Below are 19,592 nucleotides of genomic sequence, written 5' to 3' on the forward strand. Positions count from 1 at the left end.
CATATCTTTCCTTTATTATGTTGTGGGAAAGAAGACTGTTGGGATTTTTACTGGGATTGTGTTTAATCTCTAAATCAGTTGGGATAGAATTGACATCTTAACAATATTTAGTCTTCCAATCCATGAACATGAAATGTCCTTCCATTTGTTTGTCTTCTTAGGGTTTTTTTATGATTTGTAGTTGTCTGAATACAGGTTCTTTATGTCCTTGGTTACATTTACTCCTAAATATTTGATTGTTTTGTCACTGTATTAGTCAGCATTCTCTGGAGAAACAGAATCAATAGGAAATATCTGTCAGCAGTGTGCAATTTTATGAGTCTTTTATGTGACTGTGGGGATGCACAAGTCCAGGTTCTGCAGGCAGGCTGCAAAACAGGGCCTCAAAGAAAGTCCAAAGATGAACTGGGAAATTCTCTCTGAATGCTGAAATCACTACCCTTTTAAGGGATTCAACTGATTGGAATTCAACTCACTGCTAATGGCGTTCTCCCTGGTTGATGTAGATGTAATCAGCTATCTATGTAGTAAAGTCATTGGTGACTAAAGTCCATAAATGTCCTTATATTACAATTAGCCCAGTGCTTTCTTGACCAAACAACTGGGCACAATTACCTGACTGAGTTGACACATTAGCCTAACCATCACAACTGCTATTATAAATGGAATTTTTTTCAGATTTCTTCCTCATACACATCAGTGGTATATAGAAACCCTATTGATTAAAATATGGAATACTCCATGAATTTGTATGTCATTCTTACACAGGGGCCATGCTAATCTTCTCTGTATCATTCTAATTTTAGTATATGTGCTGCTAAAATGAGCAGCATGTTTACTTGATTGTTGAAGTGTATCATTTTTATTCTCTCCTCATATCCTTTCTGGTATATATTTAGTTATTTTATTAGTGGTTACTTTTTTGGATTAAAATTGACACCTAAATTAACAAAAACATAGTTTGAGTTAATATCAAATTAGGGGAAGCAGATGTGGCTCAAGTGATAAGGCTTCCGCCTACCATATAGTAGGTCCCAGGTTTGATCCCTGGGGCCTCCTGGTGAAAAAGAAGAAGAGAAATCTTGTCTGCATGGTGAACCAGTGCCCGCATGGTAAGTCAAGTACCAATGTGGTAAGCCAACCGCCCATATGGTGAGCCAAGTGCCCACGCAAGTGCCCAAGTGTCCACATGAGTGCCCGCATGGTGAGCCAGTGCCCACACAGTGAGCCAACTGCATGCATGGTGAGCCAGTGCCCACACAGTGAGCCAACTGCATGCATGGTGAGCCAGTGTCCATGCAAGTGAGTCATGTGGCAAGATGATGATGCAAGAAAAGAGAGACAAAGGTGAGAGTCAAGGTGACGTGCAGCAGAGACCTGGAACTGAGGTAGCACGACTAACAGGACACTTCTCTCAATATCAGGGGTCCCCGGGATCGAATCCCAGTGAATGCTTAAAGAGAAAGATGAGAAAAGAAGACAAAAGAGAAATAAATACAGAAGATCACACAGTGAATGGACACAGACAGCAAAAACTGCAGGGCAAGGGAGAGGGAAAGGGAAAAAAAAAATTAGTTTCCGGGAAACGGACTTGGCCCAGTGGTTAGGGCATCCGTCTACCACATGGGAGGTCCATGGTTCAAACCCCGGGACTCCTTGACCCGTGTGGAGCTGGCCCATGCACAGCGCTGATGTGTGCAAGGAGTGCCCTGCCACGCAGGGGTATTCACCGCGTAGGGGAGCCCCACGCGCAAGGAGAGCGCCCTGTAAGGAGAGCTGCCCAGCGCGAAAGAAAGTGCAGCCTGCCCAGGAATGGCGCCGCCCACACTTCCCGTGCCGCTGACGACAACAGAAGCGGACAAACAAACAAGACGCAGCAAATAGACACAGAGAACAGACAACCGGGAGAGGGGGGTAATTAAATAAATAAATAAATCTTTAAAAAAAAAAATTAGTTTCCATAATATACAAAAACTCCTCCTGTATATATAAATTCTTCCTTCTTTATATTGATATTGTCAAAGATAATATATTTATATATTGTGTCCCCACTAATATAGATTTGTAATTATCATTTTATGTGTTTGTATTTTAAATCCTACATGTAATTAGAAACCAAAAATACAATAATAGTTGTTGCTATATTCACCTATGCAGTTACCTTTATCAGTATATTTATTTCTTCACATGGTTTCATCTTACTGCCTACTGTCCTTTATTTCAGCCAACAAGACTCCCATTAGCAATTCTTGAAAGGCAATTCTAGCAGTGAACTCTCAAAGTTTTTGTTTATGTAGGAATGTCATAATTTCTCCTTCCATGACAAAAGTATTAAAGGATACTTTTGCCATATATAAAATTTCTTAGGGGACAGGTTTATTTCTCAGAACTTTATATATGTTCTCACACCTTACGACACCCATAGCTTCTCTTGAGATTGGCTGTTAATCTTATTAAGGATCCCTTGTACATTATAAGCTGCTTCTCTCTTGCTACTTCCACAATTTTATCTTGGAGTTTGGCTTTCAGCAGTTTTTATAATTTGTCCCTATCTAATTCTCCTTAGGTCTATCCTATTTGGAGTTTGTTTGGATTCTTACAGTGTAGATTCATGTCATTTATCAAATTTGGGGAACTTTTAGACTTCTGGGACTTCCAATATGCAAGTCTTTTAGGCACTGTTAATTTTTCTTCATCCTTTTTTCTTCCTACCTGGATAATTTATTTGACCTATCTTCACTTTCTCTAATTCTTATTTCTATCTGGATAATTTATTTCACCTGTCTTCTCTTTCTCTAATTCGTTCTTCTGTCTGCTCATATTTGCTGTTAAATTCTTCTAGAGAGTATTTCATTTGCTCTCCTTACAAATTTGATCTGATCACTTTCTGTAATTTCTCTTTTCATTGATATTCTTTATTTATTGAGCCATTGTTCTTTTGGTTTCATTTAGCTGTTTTGTCCATGGTTTTGTTTAGTTCTTTTAGACCTATTTATGGATAATTAATTTAAAGTGTTTGTCTAGTAATTCGAATCCTTGTGCTTCTTCAGGGATATTCTATTAATTTGTTTTTGCTGCTTTTTTCCCCTATGAATGGATCATACTTTCTTATTTTCAGGCTTTGTAATTTTTATTAAAAACTGGGTATCTTGAATATTATTGCATGAAAGAAATGAATGATTACTATCCAAGTCTTTGTAGATTATGTCTTTATTAGAGCATGCCTTCAATGGTTAACCAAGCTATTTAGAACTCTGTCTTAGTCTCATTTCCTGTTCATACTGGACATACAAGACAACGAAAGTTGAAAGATTATGGTCTTCTCGAGTCTTTTTTGAGCACACATCCTGCCCTAAGCATGTACGTGGCTTTCTAAGTTCCCCACATACATGATAACTTTTCAAGTTTCCCTACTCATCTCAAATTTCTCACTCCCTACCTTTTCCTGCTATGCTTTTATCATGTTTATTGTTTACCCCAATAAATGTAATTTTTTGTTCCCAGGCAGCAGTGACTTGTTCATTTGGATGTCATTGGTTTCGAGGACCACATAGCTGCTCTCCCTGATAAAGTTCTAAGTTTTCTGTCAAAACAAAGGAAAGCCCCCTATGGAAGTCCCTCAGGAAAACCCAGTTAGGTCAAGACAAACAAGAACAACACCTTGGAAACAAGTTTCATCCTTCTCTTTCCAGATCCAGGTATCCACATCAGGAATACAGGCTGCTACCTTCAAAACTTCTTCCATGCCAAGGAAAGATGGTTGAGCAAGGATAAGTTGAAACTAAACAAATGTCTCCTACTCTGTTTCACTGGCCTTTCTCCAGGATAATCATTCATTGTTTGAATTAAACTTGTACTATCTTCCAGAGTTCTGGTAAGTTTTATTCTGGAAGTTTTTTTCCAAGTTTGCCAGTGTTTCTAGGAAGGGTTGACATCTCTCCTATGAGTAGTTTTTATACAGTAAAGATAGTCTGAATGTCAAAGAGTAGACCCAAGGGTAAGGAAAGGCCTAAAACCAAAGACTGACAAATAAATATCATGCTTAAGTTTTACATTAGAATAAAATGTTTACAACAATTCATAATACTTTTTTCTCTGGGTCTGACTTTTTCGTTACCTAAATGTCAATCTTTATTGTGTAAGGTAAGAGATTTTGTTTTACTCTGTTATCAGTTAATTCTCATAAGAGTTATATGAGATTTGCAGAAGAGACTATTATGATTTTAATCTAAGGATACTCTAAATCCTTAAGTGAAATGCTCAAAGATGCATTCCAGGAAGCAGCAGGATGGAGAAGAAATAAATTCTATGAATTCTGAGACTCTATTACATGCCAGACCCTTCACATACATTAATCACTTAATTCTCACAACAGCTTTGAAAGTTAAGTTGTATTAGTTGCATTTTTAAATTAAAGATACTAAAGCTCAGAGTGTGTTGCCGCCTTTCTCCACCCCTCCTCCCCTTCCAGCTCCCGCCATCCTTCCCGCCAGTCCCGCCCATATTGCCAACCCACAATCTGCCCTCTTCCCCAGTAACTGCTTACCTCAGGTCTATCCATCAGCTTCAGCCTGTCCACAGCCGCCCCTTAGCCAACCCTCCCTTCATCACGCCCCTCCCTCTACCCAACCCTATATAGCTAAGTGTACTTCCGTAATAAAGCAGACCTGTTCTTGCGCTCAAGCGGTCTCCGTGGTTTTTCCCCAACCGCGCGTCCCCCACGCCTGGAGAACCGGTGCTCCCTCTTGGGGCACCCCCCGCCGGTGGTTCGGCAGGAGCAAGCCCCCCCGACTCTTGGGCCTGAGCGAGGACGAAACCCTCTCGCTCAGCTACAAGAGTGATTTGCCCAGGGTCACACTGATGGCCTGATGGTAAATGACATATTATGGGTGGGGTTGGAGAGTTTCCGGGGAGGGATTTGAATCCATGCTTGTCAGACTCTGAAATCCAAGTTCCATCTATGTGCTACACTGCTGCTCAACAAGAGGAACACAGGAATGGGAGGCAAGGAAGTGGGAGTCCTAGATCAAGGTGTAGCCCTAATGAGCTTTGTGAATTTGAACGTGTCACTTTGCCCCTAGGTTCTCTTTCATTAATTGAAATGACAGGTTCAAGCTAAATGAGTTCTTAGGACTTTGAGTTGGTAACACAGGGCACCATGATCTTTTTCCTAATCAAAATACAATATCCATTAAAATCCTGTTTTTATCTACTAAGGATATGCCTGAGTCTACTTATGATCCAACAATTCCACTCCAAGGGAATCGATTCAGATGCCCTTCAAAAGACAAGCCCAGGAATGTCCATAGCAGCTCTTTGGTCATAAAAGCTAGTTAAATGAATCTCACTAACCCATGATGAGCAAAAGAAGCCAGAGAAATGTTTTCTGTATGACAGACTATATGATTTCATTTATATGAAGTTCAAGAACAGGTAAAATTCACATATGGTCGAAGAACTCCAGAGGTATTAAGGGTTGTAGACTTGGTGCCCTAAGGATCCTGTGGAGTGCTGGAAATACTCTATAGTTTGATCTTGTTGATGGTTATTGAGGTGCATACCATGGTAAAATTTCACCAAGCTCTATAGTTATGATTTGAGAACTTTACTGTGTATATGCTAAACTTTAATTTGAACATTTTTGAAATAGCAATAAATAATTTCTTCCTTAAGTTATGATAAGGAAAGAGAAATGTCTTTTATTCTCTCTTTTTATAATCTGAATTGATTAGCTAAAATGAAGTATTTTTAAAATAAGGCTTGGATATTTATTACTAAATTATAAAATAGTGGAACATCAAAAGCATATTAGTTGTGAATTCCTGATTAATTTATTTCTACTGTAGTAGATTAGATTAGTTCAATTCACAATATTTTATGCTAGTTTACACAAAAATAATGCTACTGCCCACATGTGCAAAAAATAAGCATCATTAAAATAACATGCAATTATACTACTAAGTGTAACTTTAAGGTAAGGAGACCAACCAATACTTTGTGAAACCACTAATTAATGGACTTTTCTCATCAAAATCCTTGAGGCCATTATACTTTATTAATGATACATGTCATTCCAATACCAACCTTAATAATTTTCCTGTCTGTGATTGGATTCATTTCTATTATAAAAAACGCATTATATGAAAAAGAAACTCACAATATTTTGTTTGATCTATAGTTTGGCTAAAATTTTATTTAACAAGTAGCTTTAGGACAAATAACTGACCAAAAAATTAGTTTTGTGCCCCCAAAGTCTTATCTTAATTAGATGAAATCTCATTATTAAAAAAAAAAAAACTCATTTCAGTGAAAATCTCCACAGAAACCTTAATCTCTGTGTGTGCATGTGTGTATAATCTTTATAAACCCATTATTCATATGCTGTATAAGATATTATAAATTTTCATTTCAACAGATAGATTCATCAGAATTTACTAGAAAGAGACTCAACTAGTTTGTTTGATTTTCTGGAGAAAATGGGAAAAACCTTGGGCCTATCTACAGTCTTCATATACATATATCTACACAGTTATCATATATTTTGCCTGAAATTATTTTCCACAGAGAAGAAAAGTGAGAAGCAATGATAATTTTTGTAATCCTCATACAAACAAAAAGCAAACTGTTGAAAATTTCCAGAACTGGTTTGATAATAAATGAGTTCATTCTCATTGGCTTGAGTGATTTCTTTTTCTTTTTTTTTTATCAGATATTGAAAGATTCATTAATGTCTTTGTTTATCAAAATTGGAAAAATGTGAATTTTATCCTAGAATAGTCACTAGGTATTTGGAATCTTCCTTTCCTAGAAACAGAACCTTATATTTCTGGTTTTCTGGTAAAAGTCTCTATAATAATTTACCTGCCTGATACATTTAGAAAAATAATTAGATTTCATCCACTATCAAGGCATTTCATTTAAGAGTAATATTCTGCATTGTTATTTTTTTCTGATATTGGAAAATTTATGTGTCAGTATGTCAGACCGTTCCTGCATTGGTGCTGTAGCAAGACTAATTTACCCATGACAGGAGATAGGGCAATGTAAAGCCCACTAATATTCTTGATGATTTCATCAAGTACTAGCTAAGTAGACAGTGAAATATCATATTGTTTTTTGCCTCACTTCTATTTCCCCATAACTCTATGTTTCCATAAATGAATATCAGGCATTATCTTAAAATTAAGTTCTGTCATCAGGAAGACTGGGAAACTCTATTTTGAGAAAAACATATGAAGTTACTCTACTGCAGTACCTACCAGTGATTTAATCTGCTGATGTCCACTGAAATCTCCAAGAGATTTACATTTTCTAAGTTTATTTGACTACAAAGCCCCTTTATGAAATATTAGAAAAATTTTAGAAAGGCCCACCTTTATATTGTAAGAGGTACTTTATGATTTGCATTTGGTTATTCTATTCTCACAAACAAAGCTTGATTACATCATCTATCAGCACTGTATGTGAATTGCTAAGAAGATAGATGCAAACTAAATATGTAGTTGAAGGAGAGTTGTAGTATTTCAAGCAGTTTTTAGTAGTGGGGCTCTTTTTTTCAAGCAAAATAAAACCTCAAAACATGTAAGAATAAAATGGAGTTGTCCTTTCTGACTTGGAGATTGAATCCACCATCCAACCTGCCACTCTCCCCACACCTCACCATTCTGAAACTTTATTCAGAAATCTAGATTTCTGTGTACTAAACTGAGAAAGCCCTGACCAAATCCTAATTTCATCTCTACAGTTTCATATTAAATTGCTGACACCTTGAAAGTGGCTTGCTTAAGTTTGCAAAGGAGGTTGATGCTAGCTAACTAGGGAAGGGCATCCAAGAGCCCTGCCTCTAATCAAATTGCTCGTTCCATTACATCTTTCCAAAGAACACCAGACAAGATAAAATAGAAGGTAAAGCATGTTCTGCTTTGGAGAGTCAAGAATTAATTGTTTCAATATTAGTTTCTAATAATACAGTTTCTCTTAAAACAATTAAATGGACGTATTTTTTCTTTAAAGTTGACTGTTTACAGTGATCCGTTTAGAGTTGCTTCAATCCTTATGATTTCTAAAAATTATTTTCTATTTCTTAAAGTCAATATTAGAAGAATGGGTTACATTTACAAAGAAAGTATAGAAGGAGGAGCTACATTTAAACACAAAGCAAAGATAATCTTCTAATCAATTAGTCTATTCTAAAATTATATTAAAGTTTCTCTGAAAAGATGGCTGAAAATTCTTATGGTGGTTTTCTCTACCCAGAAGGGGCTGCACATAATTTTGGTTTAATCACCATGCCATTTAATGAAACAGAGAGCAAATGGACCCTATCTGATCTTCTTATGGCCAGAAAATATATTAAATCTATTTTATGCTAAAATAGCATATTGGTACTTTCTTTGAATTAATAAAAAGGCAAAATATGCATTGATCAGCTATGAAAATATTAAAAATATCAATTTTCAGCTGCTTTGCAAGACTTGTCACTGTTGATATAAAAAAATAAACTTGAAGATGGAAAAGGAAAAAATAAGCTTTCTCAATTCTCTGCATATTACTAGTAGTTCGCTGGAATAAACCCCAATAACTGATATCCCCAGTTATGTTAGACAATCAACAGGAGCCCATTAAACCAGCCACATTTCAAAGGTAACAGGCATATACCCCACACATATTCTATATCTCTACTAGGTCTTATTCATAGTTGTTTTTAATATTGTTTATCAACTTTTTAGTATTCATGTCTTCTAGTTGTTTTAGGTACAAATTACTAACAAGCTGTACTATTTTTTTTTAAATTTGGAAATGAAATATTGAAGTAAAAATCTTTAACCATTCATCTACACCTACTTTATGGACCAAGAGTGGCCTGGGTGCCCTGGTTCTAGCTCTGTCATGAATTAGCTCAAAACTTTACACTTCAATTTATGTTATTAGTGCTTTTGTCATTTTAAGATAATGCTCATATTTGATTCTTTCTATTTTCTTTTAACAGCCTCATATGGTTGGATAGATTTTTCTCTGCATCTCCAGCCTCATCTTGGATTGTGGTCTTATTCTACAATGCTTATGAAGTCCTGGCCTCTGTTAAGCCAGATCTTTAGTAAAATGAAGAAAAGCAATGAAAACTTAATTAGCATAACAACACATTGAAATCATGTCTTCAGAATTAGTCAGTGTTAACTTGGAAGACATGTACTTGCTTTGTAAATATTTCACTCAGAGGCCTGAGGATCTGAAATACTGCTAATGCAACCCCACCCCACCCTAACTTCCTCCTCAAACTCCAATTCCAAATGAAAAATATTGGCTGTGAATCAGGACCCCAAGTAAAGGAAAAGAGCTAGGGGGAAAAAAACCCTGAAAGCCTCTGTAGAAAGAGGAAAATAAGGGAAACTAAGTAGAGAGAAAGACTGACACTTGGAAGGGAGAATATATGGACCCAGTGGAAATTCAGTGTGAAAAATAAATAATTGCTCTACACAATTCTTGGGACCGTCTTTCTTGAAAGACTAGTAACAAGTTGAGCAATGATTGACTACCTATTCTGTACTATTATGTTCATTTATGCTCCTCTTCTGTATCTTTTGCTGTAACCATGACCAAGTGACGGTGGTGCTTGCTTCTTCAGAGTGTGCAATATTGAACTGAACATTAGAGAACAAACACCTCAGCTGAAAGCTTATATTAAGCAACAAATGCATGAAAAATAGTTTAGAATTATCTTTTCATATAAATATTATAATTATAACAGTATATTGCCAGGGAGCAGATATGACTCAAAGCGGTTGAGCGCCAACTTCCCACATTGGAGGTCCTTAGTACGTCAAAAAACAAAAACAAAAACAAAACCAAGTATATTGCCGTATTTGGTAGAAAGTTTTCTAATTTGTCAGAAATGGGTATTGCTGACCCTAAGAATAATATTATTTTGACACTGTATTTGCTCTTGCCCTCTGGCATTTGACTATTTTTATAGCCTTGCTCTGTCATGGCATTTCTCTTGTTTTGAATTGCACACTTTACTCCTCATCAGAAACAAACCCTCCATGACTTTGAATGTCATTTAGTTTACCATCTCTCACTATGTTAAGTAGCTAATGGTCTTGCATTTTCCCAAGCCCTCAAATTCACTGAAATAAATTATACATAATATTGATTTTTTCCTAAAATGCTAAACAAGTTTATAGTGTCTAAGGAAAATTATCTTTAAAGAAATAAAATCAGTGACATGATTTACTATGCTATTTGGAACAATGAAACATATTTCTGCTATATTAACAAACCTCAATCTTTGAGGACTGGATTAATTTGTTTAGTTAAAAAAGATGAGGGAATTAAAATCTTTGCATGGTAACACAAGTGACTCTTGACTCAGGTGTAGAAAAATAATCAACATTCTATAGAAAGAAACATGAACTCTGGAATGAGAGAGATACAATCTACAAGGTAAGATATCAAATATTTAAATATATAACTATAAAAAATTATCAAAATTCATCTAGCTCATAAAATTTTTATCAAATTAAATGTCAACAAAACAAAAAATGTAAAAAAAAATAAAATGTCTTCCATATTAACCAAACACTGTTTTACATATAAAATAATTAATTGTATTTTTTTCTATAGATGTATAGAAAAGAAATTCATAAGGAAAGCAATAAGATTCATTAAAAGGCCACGGAGGGAGGAGAGGTGCCTCAAGCGATTAGTTACCTCCCTCCCACATCAGAGGTCCTGGTTCGGCTTCTGGTGCCTCGTAAAGAAACAAGGAAGATGAACAGACACAGCAAGTGAAAACAACAGGTGGTGGGAGAAATAAATAAATAGAATAAATCCTTAAAATAAATAAATAAATAACACTTTTAAAAAGCTATGGAAAAATGTTTTTTTCACAGATATAATTCCATTATCAATGTATAATTTATGTATAATAGAATTTACAAATGCATGGTGTTTCATGAAAGTTATCTGCAAGTTTACTCTGGATTGAGATCTTTATATAACATTAAAGCATTGTCAGATGAAATGCAACTATCGTTTATGATCTTTAGATTACTTGAAAAAACAAATCCTATGTATAGTCCTTTCAGTTCTATAAATGATCATCTTATATATACCAGAACACTCAGAAATGCAAAGCTGTTTTCAATTTGACATCTCTTGATCTAGAATCATTTCACTAGATCTAGACTGTAGGTGTAGACCATAGCTTGTATTCTTACGGCACTCACTACTATTTGTCTTCATTTGGAACTGAACTGGAGGTAAGACTTTTCATTCATTCATTTATTTAAAAACATTCACTGAATATATATCAGATGCAATATACTGAAAAAAATAAAGGTAAATAAATTGCATTCCTACCTTAAGTGCATAAATGAACTGAGTTGTAAGCATAATAATTCTGACAAAGGTTAGAAGATGATACCTGCTAGAGGAGAGGTGCAAATACAGCTCTTGAGTAGTGGAAATTGTTTTTGACTAAGAGTTTCTAAGAAAACTGCACTCTAGGATGTGAGGTTTAAGGAGGACATCCAGGAGGTAAACGTGGGGGTATATTTTAAATGGAAGAAAGAGCTTCAGATTAGTCACATAAGCAAAAGGCTTAGGAATGTTTAGGAAAGAGCAAATATTTAAAGTCAAATAGTTAAGCTTGTTGAACATAGGTGGAAGTCCCTGAGAAGTTACCTGAAGAATTAACTTCTATTTTTCAAACAGTAGAGAGTCACTAGAGGTTTGAGAAGAGGCAATCTGATCAGAGTTGTGGTTCTGGCTGCCACTGTCACATGTAAGTAGGATCATGTCAGCCCTCTAAGATGAACCCTCTATTGGCTTCCCATCTCATTCATAGTAAAAGGATAGTTTGCACAAGGTCTTGACTCCCACCACTCTTTTTATTGATGAGCTTTGTCTACACAGACATCCATGTTAACCCCCCAATAATCCTGTCAGAATGCTATTTTCATGGCTTTTGCTCTAACCATCCCTCAGCTTAGAACACTCTTCTTCATAAAGACACCTGACTCTATCTGTTCCTATATTATGTGTGTCTTGACATCTGGGGAAAGTACTGAGGGCCTTGAATAACCTAACCACAAGTTCTACTTCCCCTTGTACTCCTGCAAATAAGATCCCCCAACCTTAGCAGAGACCAGGAAGAGTGCCTACTTACATATGAGTATTGGGCTTTAGTTCCCTGCCAGCCCACATAATTATTCAAATCATCCTGCTGTGGGAACCAAGGTCCTCCTCACCCTCTTGATACTGCTAAGCCTTACTTCCATTGCCCCTGGTTGTTCATTCTGTTCCCAAATGCAACCCCATGTCACCCTGCTTGATGTGTAATGTCCTTTCTCAGGCTGTGAATATATGTGACTAATAAGCTCCTATTGATCTCATCTGTCTAGGGTCAGGTGTCTAGTGTTTAGCTTTCCTTAAAAACCTAGGCAGGAATCCCCTCTCACCAGTGATGTGAAAAGAAGGCAATCAAAACAGTGTCACAAGCTACAAGAAATAAATATATTCCAATGCCCATGGGTGCCTCTGTCACTCAGAATTCAGCACTGAGTGCTGGCGCAGTATGATCCATTACCCCAAACATCTATTCTTGTGACTATCACCATTTGGGTTAACAACTGTGTCTGAAAGCTGAAAATTTGTGAGCTGTGCACTGATGACTTTAGATGCAGATGACTTTAGACACAGAGTTGGAAGAGGACTTGGGCAGAAAAGAAAAGACAAATCCTTCCTTTTAGTTAGTATGAATGCTGTTGCTTACATAAAGAAGTATAACATCCCATTAGTGGCAATCATTCATTTTCTTGTTCTTCTTTGCCTTCCCAATTATTATTCCAAAGATAATCACCAAGTAGCTTGATGTTTACAATAGCTGTGCATGGCAGCTGAAAAATAGTCTATAATACAATTCATTTAACTCTCAAATTTCTTATTATGTTTCTGTGCAAATGTATATATATATATATATATACACATTTGTATACATATAAAACATAATCTAGAATAGTATGTGAAATGTGATATGGATTAGGCAGGGATGGAGATATTGCCTTAAGAATTAATGAAAATCAGGGAGTGGATGCGGCTCAAGTGGTCGAGCACCCACTTTCTTACATAGCCAGGATTCATGAGTTCACATATCAAGGGATGGAAATACCTTTTTCCACTGCATAAAGCTCACCCTCAATCCTGTACTTAAATCCTGGATTTTTCCCCATATGTTTAAGAAAACACAATCCCAGATAACTAGCTCACAAGAAACAAGACAATGCTTTACCCATGCCTGAAACAGCACTGTCTGAGATCATGAAACTGAAGCCCAGGAAGTAGGAGCTTGCGGGGTAAAAGCAGGCAAGCCAGAGTGAGCAGCATTTATAGAAACTTAAAGGTAGAAGGGAGCAGACCATGTCTCATCTGAAGAAATGCAAGTAGTTCAATATTATTAGGGCACAAAATTCAGGTAGGCATCAAGTTATGAAAACGGGGGAGTAAGCAGTGCATGGAGGTTTTGTGTTCCTTGTTAAAGAAGTTAGACTTTATCATTTGGGTGTTAAGGAGTTACTGAATCAATAATATGGAGACAAGTATTTTATAAAGACAAGTTTGCCAAGAGTGACAAGGATTGGAAGTAGTTGAAATGAAGACAAAGATACAATTATTGTGACAGTCCAGGTTGAAAATCTTGAGTATCTGTACAATACTTAACATTCTTAAAGTCATAAATCTAACAGTTTTCAGGCCCAGTGTTGCATCTTGTTCTTTGACAATTCAAGACCAAAGATTTAAGTCCTCAAAGAACTATCAACATCATTAGAAATAAAACAATGCAGAACTTGACCAAGAAGAGAAGGGAAAGGCAAATTAGTAATTAAGCATCCCAGAATCAAGTAAACATCGATGGCATCTGTGACTTCTTCCTCTGCATCACTGCATCACAAACCAATCAGTCACTTACTATTTTCTATTAGTTCTGCCTGAGTAATGCCAAGATATGTTTTCAAAGAGAGAATGTTTGCTTCAGACCCTGCAGCAGGGGAGAGAGCTGCTACTTTAACTGAAACAATGGAGAAGGATATTGCAACTGATCTGTACAGGGGTGCAAGCCTGCATCTACATTGAGTTGACCACTCTCTCAACCAGCTGAGGCTAAATTACATCCTGATAACAAAACAACCCCAAAGTCTTACTGTCTACAAAAAGAAATTTCTTTTTCTTATTTGTGTATTTTTAGGTCTATTTCATCTTTTTTCCATATATTTTTCACTCTAGCATCCAGGCTAAACAAGCTGCTTCTACATGGACATGCACCTCTTAAAGAAGAGGGAAAAGGTGAATTGACTTTTCAAACAATGCCTCCAAAATGAGGCAGATGAATTCCTCTTAAACTGCATTGTCCAAAGGTAGTTCACACGATCAAACTTAACATCAAAGGAGCAGGAAGTATATCCTGTTGTTTCCGGACAAGCCCAGGAGGGAGAAGCCCAAAATGGAGCCATGGAAAATACTTTTCAATACTCTATCAGAACTATTGAAATTAAAGCCATCCTTGGTTTTTCTCCAGAAAAGGTGGGCCTGGTTTACCAGGAATCTATTTTCATGAGTGACTGAATGGAGTCATTCTAACAGAAGAGAAATTTACACAGAAAAGTTTTTTATGTAACAGATTATCTGGAACAAAATAGCACAATGACTCAAAGCAAAGGCTCTAAAGTCAGATGGCTACATTTAAGTCCCAGCTCTGTCATTCCCAAACTGCATGACCTTGGTCTAAATACTCATATTATATGTTTTCATCTGTAAAATGGGAATTACATTTATTAAAAGAAGGAATATGAAGTATATATAAAAGAAGGAATTATGAAGTATAGGGTGTAAAAAACAGTCTTCCATTGGTACTGGAGCAAAGTGTGTAACAAAGAAGCTGTTCCAGTCTCAATGAGAACAGAAAGGGGTGGCATGGCATTAAGGCAAGGCATAGCTCTGAGGAACTCCATGCTGCCTCCTCTGGACTCACTGCACTGCCCTCTCCAGTTTTCTAGTTTTAGCAGAGCTCCCTACCACAAAAGGTGGCACATCAATGGAGGTTTCCCCTGCAGATGATTTCATAGAGGTGCCATAATTGGTATAGCAGACAGTACTTGGCTGATGAGGCTGTGAAATGCATTAGTTCCAGAAATAAACAGGAGTGGGGTAGACACACACTTTTTAGGGAATCTGAAGGTCCAAATATTTTGCTGATAGCAACTTCAATGAGAAAATTGTTCACATTCCTTGAAATTTGAAATCCTTCATGTCACTGAAACACTGCACTCTATCAAAATGTTCTACTGAAATACAGTTTAGACTCCTTTACTTTCTATTTGGGAAAGCTACATTTAGGCAACAAGTAAAACTCAAAAAATGACAAATTTTTAGTATAATAATCAAGATCTAGGAGGAATACAGCAAACAAGAAAGACACTTTTACTGGTAACATCTCTCACATGCCAATCTGTGACAGTTCTCACCTATATAATTACACAGAACACATAGAATTGGTAGAGGTTAATGACTACAATGATTCTATTTTACTGGGATGATCTGAATTATATATTTAAAGCGTATGTCATTGAAGGGTCTGAGGGTCTAGTAAGTGCACAAACACTGAGACGTTTTTATTTGTAAGATAGTCATTAATACATTATGAGGTAGTAAACAGAGCTCTTAGTCTTCTTTTCACGACCAGGTTTAAATGTATTAGAACTATATTTTTTACAATATAGAATGTGCCATTATACTTTTACTCACTTAAAATAGCTGAAATTTAGCAATGCAGATTGATTTAATTAAAATATGAAAATCAATAATTTCAGCTGATGGTCTTAATTCCCTTTGCAGTGGCACTAAAAAGACTAGTTTATTTGATTATCATTCTGAGACAATAAATCTCTAAACCTGAGCAGCCTTTTTGTTTTGCTAATTAAGTGCCTTAAAATAGGAAACAGATCTGGGCTTAACTTAGTGAAATAGATCACTTAAAACATCCAAAGAGGCAGCAGACTTGGCCCAGTGGTTAGGGCATCCGTCTACTACATGGGAGGTCTGCGGTTCAAACCCGGGGCCTCCTTGACCCATGTGGAGCTGGCCCATGCAAAGTGCTGATGGACACAAGGAGTGCCATGCCATGCAGGGGTGTTCCCAGTGTAGGGGAGCCCCATGCACAAGGAGTGCGCCCTGTAAGGAGAGCTGCCCAGCGCAAAAGAAAGTGCAGCCTGCCCAGGAATGGTGCCCCATACACCCAGAGCTGACACAACAAGATGAAGCAACAAAAAGAAACACAGATTCCCATGCTGCTGACAACAACAGAAGTGGACAAGAAGACGCAGCAAATAGACACAGAGAACAGACAACCAGGGTGGGGGGCGGGGGAGAGAAATTAAAAAAAAAGAAATCCAAAGAGTAAAGGAAAACTGGTGCAAGACCAACATAACTATATATGGAGTTTATAAGCCCAACACCTCATTTGAGAATATGCACAACATTCATATGAAATTAAACTTTAAATATAGACATATGACTAGTGACATTGCTGTTATCTCATCTTTATCCCATTCCTATGGATGTGAATCCATTGTAAATAGGACCTTTTGAAGATGTTATTTTTAGTTAAAGTGTGGCTTACTGAATCTAGATGGGCTTTAATCTTGTTACTGGAGGCCTTACAGAGAGAAAGCAACTGTGAAGAGCTAGAAGCTGGAAATCAACTGAACCAAGAAGAGAAGAGAGAGGATATCACCATATGATGGGAATACCAAGTAACCCAAGGATTGCCTGGCTGCCAGAACACTACTGAGCACAGGGAGATGTAAGCCTTCCAGTTTCTGAAACCGTGAGCCAGTAAGTTCCTGCTATTAAGCCAACTCATTGTGTGGTATTTGACTTAGCAGCTTGGAAACTAGGACATTTGGTAATTTCAGGAAAATACATTTAAACCTCTTTAATTTACAGATACTTAAAAAAATTCTTTAGTTCTGATAAAACAATGAGAAAAGAATATGTTGCCCATTTGTAAAACTTAAAAGCATGTTAAAGTCAACGACAATATCATTTACTTAACAAATATGAATAATACCTACCACATGTACTACTATATACTGAGGAATCAAAAAGAAAGAATCTAGTTGAAAGGATGTGAAGTAATTGGGAAAAGATTCTGAGCTACTCTGTAAAAAATACGTTTGTCTGTAATTAAAGCCTTTTATCTTCTGCCATGATCAATATGCATATATATCAATGATAACCATGTTTTTTTAATAATCAGAAATAGTCTTTTATGACAAATAGTACAGTTATATAACTGCTATTAGAAGGCAGGAATGAATAAAAATGTATGAAAAGACTAAAGTTTTGTATGTAGTTGACATTCTGCATGCTTTCTCTCTATTGTTCTTGCTTTCTCCATAAAAATATTTTTAAATGACAACATCAAGCATTGTGTGACCTTACCATAATGGATCTTGTTTTCACATATACAGAAGTGTTTTTTTTTTCCTAGATATCATAGGATAACTAATTTTACAATAATTAACCCTGTGAAACTTTGCTTCTGCATTTTTTATTGTTTAGTGTCATTGAGATTGCCTATTTATCATTCAATATAGTTCATATGAAATCACAAAATGGACATTTGCATTGGCAATTAGTACTAGGAAATAAATGTTTCTTGAAAACTGTGAATATCCTAATTTTGGTACTGAAGTCTTTTATTGTGTTTCTCTTTTTGCCTTAAATCTAAGGAATTCAAATATATGTGAAACTCAATCGCAGAAACTAACTTAAGCCTAAGTTTAGCATATTTTCTTATTTTCCCCAGTCTAATGCACTCCTCACATTTCATTTTTACAACTTAAGGTACTTTCAACAGAGGTTGCACCCCAAAATCTTTTTTAAATAAAGTAATACAAATAAACTACACTAGAATAGATTTTTAGTGAAAAATACCTTAGAACTATTTAAGTGTACAATAGTCACATTAAAATTTAATTTAAAGACAGAAAAAAAAAGAGCAAAGGGAAATTTAAAGAATGGAGAATGAAAAACAAAAAATGGCAAAATACCTTCTAAGAAACCAGTAAAAATGGAAAGCTGTTCAAGTTCATGGTAGTGGCTAAATGCCCTTTTAGGATTTTTAAGTCTTTTTTTTTCTTTTTTGGCAACTGCTAATGTTTAGACCAAACTCTGAAATATCACTTACCATGAGAACTTTTTTTAATGTCACATGAGAATTGGGATATGAAAACTGTTGATCTTACAACGTGCTTTCTCATGTATCGTTCAAAATCAAAATCACATTTGAAGAAGATGAAATCTCCAAGTCATCTTGTTAGAAATTCAGAGAGTGGAGCATTTTACAAAGTAAATTCTAACAGCAGAGTTTGTGTGTCAAAAAATCCTAAAAAGCAAATAAATTTATCTATTCCTCAAAGACAGAACAAGAGTTTTTGTGTGTCAAGCTGTATCCCACTCTAAAGTCTTGCTGATTCCTGAGTACCTATAGTAAAAAAAAAAAACAAGCAACAACAAAAAAATCAAAAACACTAAATTCCTTAACTGGATATTAAACAGCCCCACCAACCTTTTTATGGCCTCCTGTGCTCTAAACAAAGTGTGTAATATGTGCAATACTTTATTATTATTATTATTCTACTTCATGCCTCTTTATTTCAAAGCTTTCACTCATTCCTTTCTCTCTTCAGGCTCTGCTCTTCCATGCTTAGTCCACCACTGGTAGACCTTGGTCACTTTTTAGGTCATCTAGCACCTGAGCCCCTTAGGAGTCTTTATAAGAGGCTGAGTCTTCCTGTCATTGATGAGGAGAATGACATATGTTATTTGTTCTTCTGCTTCCTTCACAGAAAAAATATGGACACCAGCATAGTCTCTGCCTTTTAGGTCTCAGGATAGTGATGCCAGCAAGGGGAACCAGGATGACTTTTCTCTGGTGGCAGAAAAGAAATGCTGGTGTTTGTTGGTGCAGCAAGAAAAAGTTCCCAGGGTTGCACTGGCAGCACTGTGTGGTGGCATGATCAGAGACTCATCGCAAAGCTTGGAATCTTAGTTCTGACCACATTGCCTCAAAGCATAAATCTGCAGTCCTTCCAGAGAATCTGTGAGTTCCTCAATAGCTTTCCAACAAGTTCTTCTTCTCAAATTATCTAGAGTTAACTTTCTGAAGCTAAAGCTCTTGACTGACTGACACAAAACAAACAGCATGATATTTTTCATAAATATTTAGTGCCCAGATCTAATTTCACCACCTCTGTGAATCTTGACTTCACAATCCTAAGTGGAAATAATACCGTCATTTTATAAAAAATCAATCCTGTAACACCTAATCTACGTACTTCCTATGACACTCTTCTGTCCATCAGGTATTTCTTTTGTTTTTTTTAAGTTTTAGCTTTCCTAATGTAGAAACTGTCACATTTGACATTGTGACTCTTATTCACAATATCTGGCAGAGTACCTCTTAGAAGATAAGTGCCAAGTTAAAGTTGATTGAAATAAAAAACAATACAGGATAAAATTTTTTATGAAAT

General features: G+C 36.2%; 1 non-coding gene across 1 annotated transcript; it reads right to left on the reverse strand.

Annotated features, from left to right (window-relative positions):
* Positions 1–723: 723 nt before the first annotated feature.
* LOC111760223 (U6 spliceosomal RNA) lies at positions 724–830 on the reverse strand. The gene has a single exon (XR_002793980.1). It is a non-coding gene; the product is annotated as a U6 spliceosomal RNA (small nuclear RNA).
* Positions 831–19,592: the final 18,762 nt, after the last annotated feature.

Source organism: Dasypus novemcinctus, chromosome 11, assembly GCF_030445035.2.
Source record: "Dasypus novemcinctus isolate mDasNov1 chromosome 11, mDasNov1.1.hap2, whole genome shotgun sequence".
Taxonomy (NCBI): Eukaryota; Metazoa; Chordata; class Mammalia; order Cingulata; family Dasypodidae; genus Dasypus; species Dasypus novemcinctus.